This window comes from Vanessa cardui, chromosome 10, assembly GCF_905220365.1.
Source record: "Vanessa cardui chromosome 10, ilVanCard2.1, whole genome shotgun sequence".
Lineage (NCBI taxonomy): Eukaryota > Metazoa > Arthropoda > Insecta > Lepidoptera > Nymphalidae > Vanessa > Vanessa cardui.
Genome location: NC_061132.1, coordinates 8250857 through 8264869, shown reverse-complemented (window position 1 = coordinate 8264869; position 14013 = coordinate 8250857). Strand labels below are relative to the sequence as shown.

Here is a 14013-nt window from a genome sequence, read left to right as displayed (position 1 = left end):
TTCGTTTTTCCGCCACTAGTTAAAACTATTCTTTTATGGAATAAAACTACAAGTAACGCCATCTATGTTTTCATTCTAAAACTAGGATATTGGAATAGATACCGAGCTATTACTATTGCAATTTTAATCTCACGTAGATAACATAGATGGCGCCTCAAGGAGGTTTTTATACATTAGTAAATTTCATAATTGCAAACTTTGAACACCAGTGTTAATGTTCATAATATTTATATTACAAAACCCAAGTTATTCATGGACGTAATATTACATTTTAAAAAGATCTTAAACGCAGATAAAATCTAGAATTAAGATAACATAAAATTGTTTCAATATACTTTAATCTTTTCATCCGTTATATTACACTAATCACATCATACGGGTGTGCTCAAGAATTAAAAGCAAAAGGAGGTGGAGCACACTTTGGTGTATTAACAAAAAGACGCGTAGTTATTGGGTATGGGTATTCGCTTCTTCACTATAATGTTCGGCGAAATCCATTTACTTTTTAATTTTTAATCTGAGACTGCTTATCTTTTAATATGTTTTTAGATTAATTATAACCAATATTAAACAACTGTATATCTATACAGCTTTTTAATATTGGCCCAGTATCTAAGTCGAAATCTTTACTCAATACAAGTAGAAGCATTAGGTACTCTTATTGATTGCCAAAAATCACATCTGGAAACAACCAGCAAAAGAAACGCACCTTTTTTTAGTACAAAGGTCTTTAAGGGAAGAAAGTATAATTTCACTAATTTTGTCCATATGTAAAAAGTCAGTCAGTGTAAACGATTTTAAAAATAGACGTATTGTTAACGTCGTAAGTTTGTTCTCGTTTCTCTAATATGTATTATTATTGTGTTTACCTTTAATAAAAACCGTCTTACATAACAACCGGAAAAAAATAATACAACGTCGCAACAGACGAAACAACTCTATGATCTCTAAAAACGAAATGTATGACAAATTATTATTTAATCTATTGCATAATAATGAAATCCTTGTAACAAAATAAGTATCAAATCATATTGTATTCAAAATGTATATCAAACGTGAATACATTTCAAGCAGTTTTGTGTGTATTGATAATTAAATAATGGCAACTCAGAATACATGTAAGTCATTACACGCTGTGCAATAACACGCCATGATCAGTCAAAAATACGTCATTATCTGGTGTAATTTTTAACCGACTTCTAAAAAAAGGAGGTTATCAGTTCGTGTATGTATGTAACATTGTTAGAATTTAATTAAATTTGAGTATGATGATATGATGATACGTGTGCTTAATTTCGTAAGTGCATGTTTATATGTTTGTCTATGAATTTCTCGAAAACTAAAAGTCCTATTGAGATTAATAAGTTAGGAACATTGCAACGTAGGACACAGTGTAAGTTTCATTAAAATCGGTCTAGTAGTTTCATAGACATATTTTTTATTCACTAACGGTTTCTAGTTTTAAGTGTTCCGCAAAAGTACGTAACAATAAGTAGAATATACAGTCAATCTTGGAAATATTAGCCAGGTATGGCAACACAATTCAAATTCAATTTTAGGAACTAAACCTTCTTCTCGAATCACTCTATCTATTAAAGAAACCGCATCAAAATACATTGCGTAATGGGAAAGATCTAAGCATACATAGAAACAGACAGCGGTAAGCGACTTTGTTTTATACTGTTTAATGAGGATGGCACATTTAGTTTAGGCATATTTACGTTCCAATTTAATCCTTACAGATGACAATTCAACGTAATTGTTTTATTTTTATTTCTCCGTCCAAATTTTACTGTCTAATATAAGACATGAAAGTAACGTATACTTACATTAGATCAACATCAACAGGAAATAAATATTAAAAACAAAAAAAAACAGCAAAATTAACATAAGTCAATTATAGCCCGAGATTGGTTAATAAAGACCAAAGTCATCCAACCGCTTAGCTATCTGATACTATGTAATAATATAAACAATTAACAATGACCATTATTATATAACGAGAAGAAACGAACGTAAATTGGCCATAGCATCAAACTATCATGTAACAGTAACTACAGTCGTATTACAATAGAATTTGCAAGTCAAGATGCGAGTTAATCTGAAGCGACCTAAGGGGTCGCTGACGGAAATGTCAATCACGAGAATCAGGTAAGTAGGGAATGGAAACTACATGTAATCACTTTAATGTCAATAATTTAAACACAAATGTCAAAGGGAAAATTGTACAACTGAATACTTAAAAACAATGATACAATACTTTAAACCCGTAGGAGAAAACTTACCTACTATAAAAAATACCTTTAGGCTAAGGCTAAGGCCTCCACTCCTTTTTGAGAAGGTTTGGAGTTTGTTCTACCATACTGTTGTAATGCGGGTTGCATTTTAAACACATGCATTCTTATGATATGTACCTCTCCGTCAAGCATGGGATGAATTATAAGCACAAACTAAGTACATAAAAAATTAGTGCAACTTGCTTGAATTTATCCGCAATCTTTGGTTTAGTTATCCGCTAAATAGTAATTCTTAGAGTCTTATTCCAATTTGAAAGGTCAGTGAGCCAGTGTATCGACAGACACAAGAGGCATCTTTAATTAGGAAGGAAAGTTTACTTTTGTTACTAAGATGTCTATAAGCGCCAGTGATCATAAAACAAAACATATCTTACCTTGCTACGCATTCGTGAATATTATTTATCTATTCATATAATAAAAATGGAGTGTCTGTTTGTAATATTAAAATAGCCCTTTTTTATTCAATGCATATGCGTATGTATACAAGATACATATATCAAAATTACATTTTTTACAATTTTTGTCTGTCTGTCTGTTTGTTCCGGCTAAAATCTGGAACGGCTGGACCGATTTTGACCTGACTTTCACTGGTAGATAACTGATATAATAAGGAGTAACTTAGGCTACAATAATATATTTTTAAATTCAAACGTGTATAAGGTCGCGGGCACAGCTAGTATACGATACGATATTTTTCCATAACAGCACGATATAAAAACAAACCAAAAAAAGTTGGTCACACAAACTAGGTCAACCAAGAACATGATTAAATCACAGCTGAACCTGCAACTATAACTAGAACTGAACTAACGACCTCTTACAAAACAAATAACTCAAACATCATAAGAACGATGAAATACCGCTTAAGTATTCATATTTCTGGTTTCTGTTGCTTACTTAGCGAACGCACAGGAAACTATTAACACACACGAAAATTTTGTAACAAAATTTCGTAGATAAACAAAAAAAAAACAAATTTCTAATGAAAATATACTATTTTTTTATTTGAAGTTAATACATCGACTAACAAATGGCCTATTTGATGACAAAAGATCACCTTCATCTAAAATTTTCAGACATCAGCATTATAAGACAAATCAACCGCCTGTTGCAACTCAAGCAATTTTGTGTAACAAAAATGTAATTTTAAGTTTCGGTGCAATAAAAAATAAATAAATAAATAACCATCCCTTAAAACGACAATGCTCTATCACCCTTAGATAACTAAAATGATATTCCTAGTGCATGAAGTTGTACACTGACCCAACAACAACAACAACAACAGCCTGTAAATTCCCACAGCTGGGCTAAAGGCCTCCTCCACTTTGAAGAGAAAGTTTGGAACATATTCCACCATGCTGTTCCAATGCGGGTTGGTGGAATACACATGTGGCAGAATTTCTATGAAATTTGTCACATGCAGGTTTCCTCACGATGTTTTCCATCACCACTGAGCACAAGATGAATTATAAAGACAAATTAAGCACATGAATCAGCGGTGCTTGCCTGGGTTTGAACCCGCAATCATCGGTTAAGATGCACGCGTTCTAACCACTGGGCCATCTCGACTCTACACTGACTCAATCGACCTTTAAATTTAAGCACAACAATTTTAAGTACTGTTATTTAACGGTGCAATGATGAGTCGTACCTACCCAGTTGCACAGCCCTACAAGGAAGGCAATACAATAAACGACAAATTCATATCATAGCCATATAGCTAAATGGTCGCAATGACAATTCCACGCCGCCAAGCGGCTATGCATAATTTCCCCATCGAATCGTAATTCCGATCTTTTATATGGAATAGGATGCCAGACGAGCATATGGGCCACCTGTGGGTATGTGGTCACCATCACCCATACACAATGACGCTGTAAGAAATATTGACTATTCTTTACATCGTCAATGCGTCACCAACATTGGGAACTAAGATGTTATGTCCCTTGTGCCTGTAGTTACACTGGTTCACTCACCCTTCAAACCGGAACACAACAATACTCAGTATTGTTGTTTGGCGGCAGAATAACTGATGAGACTATCTCTGTCTAGCAGTGGGACGTTACAGGCTCCTAATTGAATGCTCTCTTCAATCTGATTTACTCAGGTACTTAATTTCAGAGTTCCCACCCATTAAAGATAATCATATACCTACATCGACATGTTATGCAGTTTTTGTATTGTAATAAAACTACTTAAACGCATTCAATAAAAACTTAATTGATCATTATGCCATTTTTATTACGTGTTCGCTGAAATTGTTCTGGTGTCGACACCGTTACTTATTCTGGAGATATGCGAGGCGAATGAAATATTCACAAACATCACACGCATGCACGCAAACACACACATACACAAAACGTAGATATTTTTTTTAGCATCTTAGTCAGACTTGTATAAGTCATAATAGAACTATAAATATATAGAAAATAATATTTATAATATAACATACTTAGGAAAACATCGCGTATAACATAACACGTGGCGAATAAAATTATGTCATTCATTTACATAAATGATAACATTTTATTTGACGTCACCATTCGATACTTGTTGTCTAACTTAAATGGGTGGTGCATTCACCCACCAGTCAAACAGTAGATGACGACGAACTTTGAAAAAGACTCGCTTTCAATGAGAACAATTTCTAGAAAGTATTTATATAATTCGAACAATTTACTTCAATTTCATTTAAATAATAAATAACATTCTCCTTAGCTGTAACCTACTTCGTTATAAAATTATGCCTCTAACGGTATCCGACAGTAACCTTGATAGCAAAAAAAAGTGAAAATAAGTAGCATTAATAACACAATAGTTCAACGGTATACTGGCTGTCTACGCCAAGTCGTAGTAATCCTGACCTTTTGTGTTGCGTATATACAGATAAGAACTATTAATTCGCTATGTTGAGAGAGGCTTACTCTTTCCTACTAACCTCTATACACCAAATTTCTCCCACGAAATGACAAATTCTATCCCTTAATCTGTAAGGTTTTACGTCCGAAACTTTCCGTCTAAGCTTAACTCCTTTTATCGGTCAAAAGTAGGTTTAAACGCTAAAGAGGTCTTATATAACAATTTATATAATATATTTAAATCAAAACGAAATTCATTTGCTATTTGTTTAATTTAGAGTAATCCCTGAAGAAATCATAAAGTTTCATTTGCTAAATATTTAAATAGTCTCAAAAATATCAATGTATACAAAACAATCTGTGGATTAAATAAATGATTTGTATATAATTCAATAACTCCTATACTATAACAGCTGGGTTAACTCCCCCCTATTAACTGTAGCATAACAAACGGGTCGATATAATGCAATTGACATTAATCGACTAGTCCATTACAAAATGGTTTACAATTTACCGGGTATAGTACGACACAACTTAGCTGTAGCATCGGCAAAATTCGTAAAACCGATCACATCACATCCAAAATTATCAATAATTATTTCTTATGTAAATATAATCTTTACACAAACGTCATAACTTGTAATATCAAATGACTAATATATTCGTCAATTTGATACGTCGATTTACATGCACTTGCCTTCTCGGGTTGAACTGACGCGAGAATCTGCAGCGACGAATAGCGTAGAATGGCGCGACAGGGTGCTATTTCTATTGGTTGTATAAATCGTCAGTAATCGGTTTTATTGAATTTGCCGATGCGACATCTAAGTTGTGTCGTACTATAACATTAATGCTATATTACACGTTTCACGTCCGAAGGCTCTAATTTATCTAAACCAATTCATAAGCATAATGCGTGATGACGGCGTCCAAGGCAATTTCTGCTAGATGCAGAAAACATTCGAACGACTTTCACTTCGCAGATCTGCGCCTGACCATGACAAACGTACATTTTTATGACGATCCAAATAGCCAGTACGAATTATGTGACGTAGAACTGTGTTACCGAGAGAGTGACGACCGAAAACTTACCTAGTTATCACATTTTCTCTGCCTCGAAACTTACTCGTATTATATTAGTTGAACGACATGTGTACCTGAAAAAGAAAAAAAAAAAACATTATAATTAATGTTTCTCACGCGTCTGTGTTCTTTTGCGTAGTTTATCATGGAAATCTATTCTTCTATACTAATATTATAAATGTGAAAGTAACTCTGTCTGTCTGTCTGTCTATAACTCTTTCACGACCAAACCAATGAAACGAATTTGATGAAATTTGGTGTGAAGCAAACTTGAACTCAAGGAATTACATATGTTAATTTTTTTACCCAGCACTTGACAACTAATAACGTAAAAAGCGAGCGAAACCGCGGGCGATAAGGCTTAAATAGTAATTCCAGGCGAACGATATCGTAGTTGAAAGTTTTTAATTTAGTAAATATATAAAATTTTAACAAAAAGAAAAACCGACTTCAAACAAAACACTATTTTAAAACAAATGAATATGCACGAAAAAGTAATAAAAATAATTGCGTATTCAACATATTTTTTAGTGTCTTCCTAAGTTAAATGAAATGAAAAATATTAGACTACTTAAAAGTCGATTAACGATTATATCATGTAGTTCTAGTTATTGGTATATTTGGAGCCGGTGTCAGCCACGGTGCCCTTGCCCCAAGAATCAAAAGAAAGAAGCGATACGAGCGCCTTGATTGATCCAGTATATTATTGTGTAAAAGGTAATTTGTAAAAAACATCAAATATGTTTTTTACAAATTTACAAATTAAAGTATTCTCGTATTGTTTTTTGATAGATATACTGTAGGGTTTTATTGGCTGACACCGACTCCAAATATAACAATAATTATAACTACATGATATAATCGTTAATCGACTTTTAAGTAGTCTAATATTTTTCATTTCATTTAACTTAGGAAGACTCTAAAAAATATGTTGAATACGCAATTATTTTTATTACTTTTTCGTGCATATTCATTTGTTTTAAAATAGTGTTTTGTTTGAAGTCGGTTTTTCTTTTTGTTAAAATTTTATTTATTTTTTGATTTTAAGTGAAGCTGATGTTGACTAACTAATTTTTTTTAATATGGATAGATTAAGCGTTCCGTTTATATGAGTCAGAAACTACTTCGAGGACAATTTCAAAGGAAACTTGCGAATAAAGCAAAAATAGACTTTCGAAAATGCGGATTTAATACGTCACGCGGCGTAAACTACAAGGATCCCTCGAAGGAGCTGTAATCGAACTCAGCAAAAAAACTTTGAAAATGACCAACTATATTTCGTACATCATATGACATCACATCACATACACAAAATTTGATTAAAGATAGTAAGAAATTCTGCCCCATATCGCACCCTAACTACGAGCCGTATAGGAGTTCCATCACTACATAGTATAAAACAAAGTCGCTTTCTCTGTCCCTATATCTTTAAATCTACGCAACGGATTTTGATGCGGTGTTTTTTAATAGATAGTGTGATTCCAGGGGAAGGTTTGTGTATATAATACATGAACAATATAGTAAAGAAACACTGATAATTTTAGAAGTTTGCCATGTGATGTCGTATATAAACAAATTCTGTAGTATATTTAGTATCAGTATTGCACCCGTGCGAAGCCGGGGTGGGTAGCTAGTTGATTATAATATTCGACTATGATAATTACATAAACATAACCACATTACGGAAGGTGACTCAAATATCCAAATAACCTATAAATAAAAGATTCGACCGAGTATCGCTAACGTGCTCCTCAGAATTGTTCCGTTCCCTTCCGTTCCGTTACTTTGTCATGGATCCTGTGCTCAGAACCTTACCAAACTATCACCAAATTACCCTTGAAGTATATATTTTATAATAAAAAAAGAATTATCAAAATTGGTTAACGTGATTTTCAGTTATTCACCTATTTGTCGCGCATATACATAATGCAAATTTAAGACTTATGTCGTTTTCACATGGATACCATCATCGGAAAAAAAAATAAAAAAAATGGGACCCCACGGAAAGCACTATCTTTCAAACAAAAAAAAAATTATCAAAATCGGTCCACCACCAAAATCGGACACCGACTCCAAATATAACAATAATTATAACTAAATGATATAATCGTTAATCGACTTTTAAGTAGTCTAATATTTTTCATTTCATTTAACTTAGGAAGACTCTAAAAAATATGTTGAATACGCAATTATTTTTATTACTTTTTCGTGCATATTCATTTGTTTTAAAATAGTGTTTTGTTTGAAGTCGGTTTTTCTTTTTGTTAAAATTTTATTTATTTTTTGATTTTAAGTGAAGCTGATGTTGACTAACTAATTTTTTTTAATATGGATAGATTAAGCGTTCCGTTTATATGAGTCAGAAACTACTTCGAGGACAATTTCAAAGGAAACTTGCGAATAAAGCAAAAATAGACTTTCGAAAATGCGGATTTAATACGTCACGCGGCGTAAACTACAAGGATCCCTCGAAGGAGCTGTAATCGAACTCAGCAAAAAAACTTTGAAAATGACCAACTATATTTCGTACATCATATGACATCACATCACATACACAAAATTTGATTAAAGATAGTAAGAAATTCTGCCCCATATCGCACCCTAACTACGAGCCGTATAGGAGTTCCATCACTACATAGTATAAAACAAAGTCGCTTTCTCTGTCCCTATATCTTTAAATCTACGCAACGGATTTTGATGCAGTTTTTTTTTAAAATATAGTAAAATATAGTGTGATTCAAGGGGAAGGTTTGTGTATATAATACATGAACAATATAGTAAAGAAACACTGATAATTTTAGAAGTTTGCGATGTGATGTCGTATATAAACAAATTCTGTAGTATATTCAGTATCAGTATTGCACCCGTGCGAAGCCGGGGTGCGTAGCTAGTTGATTATAATATTCGACTATGATAATTACATAAACATAACCACATTACGGAAGGTGACTCAAATATCCAAATAACCTATAAATAAAAGATTCGACCGAGTATCGCTAACGTGCTCCTCAGAATTGTTCCGTTCCCTTCCGTTCCGTTACTTTGTCATGGATCCTGTGCTCAGAACCTTACCAAACTTTCACCAAATTACCCTTGAAGTATATATTTTATAATAAAAAAAGAATTATCAAAATTGGTTAACGTGATTTTCAGTTATTCACCTATTTGTCGCGCATATACAAAATGCAAATTTAAGACTTATGTCGTTTTCACATGGGGTATCCATGTGAAAACGACATAAGTCATCGGAAAAAAAAATAAAAAAAATGGGACCCCACGGGAAGCACTGCCTTTCAAACAAAAAAAAAATTATCAAAATCGGTCCACCCAGTGAAAAGTTATGAGGTAACAAACAAAAAAAAAAAAAAAAAAAAAAAAAAATACAGACGAATTGATATCCTCCTCCTTTTGGAAGTCGGTTGAAAAGACAAAGTGCCAAAGTGCCTTGCTATCTATACATATAATAAAATTAATGTGTCTGTGATATTAAAATAGCCCTGTATACACGGTACATATACCAAAATACTATTTTTTACAATTTTTTGTCTGTCTGTCTGTTTGTTCTGACTAATGACTGGAACGGCTGGACCGATTTTGACGGGACTTTCACTGGCAGATAACTGATATAATAAGGTGTTACTTAGGATACAATATTTTATTTGTTAAATTCAAACGCGCACAAGTTTGCGGGCACAGCTAGTTAAGAAATAAAAAATATATATTGAAAGCAATTCTTACTATAATAATAAAACAGTTATAATGAATATTATACAACCAAACTAATCATATAACGAAGTATTATCGTATTTCTTTAATTCTGAAACTTAATTTATTGATACGAGATTAAGTTTCATGAGATCGTATAAAATTGTCTAATTTTATCAACTTTGCGTTATATAAATATCAAATAAATGCCTTACAATGTTATTATTATCGAGTTAGTCCATCGAACTTTGTCAGAGAAGACCTCTTAAAAAACTCTGATAAAATCAAACAACGCCGAAGAAATATACGACTTCAATTAAACACCATAAAAACCGATATCGCTAATCTAGCACGAACATCATTTGATATCAATGTACATACTTTACAAGCACTTGTAGACTTACACGCAAATTCTTTATATACGAGATAAAATCAATTTTATGTTCCTACTGATCAAGATCACTTCCAAGTAAATTACTGTACTTTCTATTTTACTCCTGTTACGACTGCAGGAAGTTGTATGAAGCTCTGTGATCGGTGCAGACTTACGCTACAATTTATAAGCACCGTGCTTTTTACTCGACTGCTTCGATCAGTTATAGATCTATTTAATCGCGAAGGTGTGCCCTTCCACTTTAAAGAATCACCAATAAAACGATAAACATAAATGACGTTTTTAATTTTATAAAAGCAGTGAGCATCATTTTTTAATTACGTGAAATAATAATAATTTTAACTTCATCTATTGAAAAATTTATAGCTTATGTCAAAATAAAGCAATACAAAAGATTATATTCATGATAAAAAATTAATTGTTTTTAATATAAATGAGATATAATTTAATTTCATCTCGATCGGAGAAAAATGTGCTAATTTTCACGACATTGATTGACAAAGTTTGCAACTGTAAGATGTAATCAGACATAAAAAGTATGCATTCAATTGCCCGTAATATTTTAAGCGATCGTAACACTATTCTGTGAAACTGTACACATTAATTAAATCTATAATTAATAAATATTTCTGGGATATTACGAATAATAAGATGGGAAAACATTTGATGTTAAACATCAATCGGCATGCCTTGAGGTTAAGATCGACACGTTCGCCAAGCCAAGCCAAGATATCCCAGTTTTAAAGTCTTTTAAACCAAATAGTCTCGTAAATTGTAATCGATGCTTTTAAAAAATCCGTTATATATCCACCAATCAGCATTAAGGCAGCGTGGACAAGTAAGCTCCAAGCATTTTCCATATAATGCTGAGGAGGTGGCTTTTGATTAGCAGTCGACCAGATATCGACTTTAGGCTTCCATTTCGTAAAAGGCAAACAATACCTACGTGTAATACATTGATTCGACAAAAACAGATATATGTATACTTGTAAACACACACATGTGTACATATCATCATCAACATCATCAACAGCCTTTTTTTCGTCCACTGCTGGACATAGGCCTCTCCAATAGCACCCCACTGTGATCGATCTTCGTCTACTCGCATCCAGCTCCTGCCAGCCGCCTTGCCCAGCACTGCTCGAGGACGTTCTACACCACGTTTGCCGAGACGCAGTCTCCATTCAATTAAATTATTATTATTATGCAGTCGATTTTAATTAAATAGATGTCGAAAAAGAAAATCATAATATTATTTGTCAATTAACTAGCTGAACATGCGGCTTTATCCGTGAGAAGTTAATAATTTACTTAGAGACACAAAACGTTTCTCGGTTTATGATTGAAAAATCGACAGCGTAATTTTCGCATTTATAACATTATTATGGGTTTTATGCAAACAGGCAAATATGGTATAACCGTTTCCACTGGTGAAGATGTAGAAACAAACAAATACATACATATTCCATCAATTTACACTATGTGCTCTAAATAGCAATACGATCTGATGCCCTTTTACTAATTTAACATTGTTTGTTGCTTCAACTTCTGTGATTGGGATAGGTCATTCGTCAGAAACGGTACTAATTGTAGCAATACTGACCACACAACGTCTTATATTATATATGCCTGAAGATGGTGCATTCTTTACCTTTATCTCATAAGGAAAATCTTTTTAGTAGTATCATATCTTTATATCAGATAAATATACATGTATATTATGTACTGATAAGGTAGTGGCTAGAACACGTGCATCTTAGCCGATGATATCGGGTTCAAACCCAGGCAAGCACCATTATATATATGTGCTTAATTTGTGTTTATAATTCATCTCGTGCTCGGCGGTGAAGGAAAACATCGTGAGGAAACCTGCATGTCTCTAATTTCATCGAACTTCTTCCACATGTGCATTCCACCAACCAGCAATGGAACAGCGTGGTGGAATATGTTCCAAACCCTCTCCTTAATGGGAGAGGTGGCCTTAGCCCAGCAGTAGTAAATTTACGGGCTATTACTTTACTTACTTATATTAGGTGCAGTACGCCCCGAGATAAAACATAACGTGCTTTCATTTTATAACGCTTTCCCAGGAGTTTTCAAAATTCCTCTATCCAACGAGTTAGGCCATATTTGTTCCAAAAAATTCCTTATCTCAATTTATTAATAAATATAATTTAAATTGTTTGTTCTTGTTTAAAACATAAACCTTAAAAACCACTAGACCGTGTACGACATTTCACTCCACGAAAGCTACTAGGTACGAAACTAACAAGTCGGTTCTTTACATTTGCATTACGTTCTATACTGGTGGTTGCCCGCAGCGTTGCTCCTGTTTAAAGTGTTAGTAGTCAGCTGTTTGGGCATAAAAATCTACAAGCTTACTTCATAATAAATTTTATCAAAATCAGTTCTAAACTTGAAAGAGCAACAAGCAGACAAATAGTAGACACAGTTACTTTCGCATTCATAATTTTAGTATTAATTATAAATAAAATACTTTAAATTTGCAAAATAAAGATTAATACTGTAGATTATGCTTATTCTATCACAGTTATCAACGAAACGTCAGTTGAGATTAAACGTTTTCACGAGAACCCGTGTTTTGCTGTTTACCTCGGGATGTTAGCAGTACACAATAGGTGTAGCGGTACATTTTTTGTAAATATATAATTTAATATAAATAAAATTACATTTAAATATATATTATAAAGCTAGTTTAGATTATATTATAGAAGTTTATATAACAATAAATGTACCGCTACATATACACTTAAGGCATACGAACAAAAAGTATGTAAACACTCAAATATAACAATAATAAAAACATTTAAATCTTATCCATAAAAAAAAATATTCAACATTTTATCAGTACGAATAAATTAATAAAATGATTATTACTTATATCGATAAAAAGATAAATGAAATGAGATGCATTCATGTCCTAGAGACCTAGAATACACGATATATACTTACTATAATAAACGGCTATAACTAAAGACCAATATGCATTGCTGTCTGTTATAATTTAAAATTAAAATAATTATTCTTTTTTTATGGAATAGGTTGGCGGACGAGAATATGGGCCCCCTGATGGTAAGTGGTCACCATCACCCATTGACAATGACGCTATAAGAAATATTAACTATTCCTTACATCGTCAATGCGGCACCAACCTTGGGAACTAAGATGCTATGTCCATTGTGCCTGTAGTTACATTGGCTCACTCACCCTTCAGACCGGAACACAACAATACTGCGTACTGTTGTTTAGCGGTAGAATATCTGATGAGTGGGTGGCACCTACCAAGCGGGCTTGCACAAAGCTCTACCACCAAGTAGGGTATTCAATGCATTTCCTGCTGCGTTATGTACGTTAGGACTTAAAATAACTATTCAGAGTTTTATCACAATCGGGTGAACGATGTCGGCGTTCCTACTAACTTGTCTGCCGTCAGCGCTCATACTCGTGTCTAGAAAACTTTGTAATAACCGATCAATTTTAAAAGGAAGCCCCTTCACTGTTATTGGTTTATGATAAGTGGCATCTTCGAGATTGTTCGTTTATTCGAACGAAACTATGTAATTTGTGAAGTTATCTAATATATGCATACTGATAAATTAGAAATAAGTCTGTTTTAATGCTATTAAATCAATATACATAAAACTTATAAGCCTCC

The 14013-nt window shown here is 33.1% G+C and overlaps 1 protein-coding gene across 1 annotated transcript in view; it reads right to left on the bottom strand.

The window, feature by feature from the left end:
* LOC124532810 (flotillin-2) overlaps positions 1-14013 on the bottom strand; it is a 287470-nt gene that overhangs the window by 110821 nt on the left and 162636 nt on the right. The gene's annotated exons all lie outside the window — the stretch shown is intronic.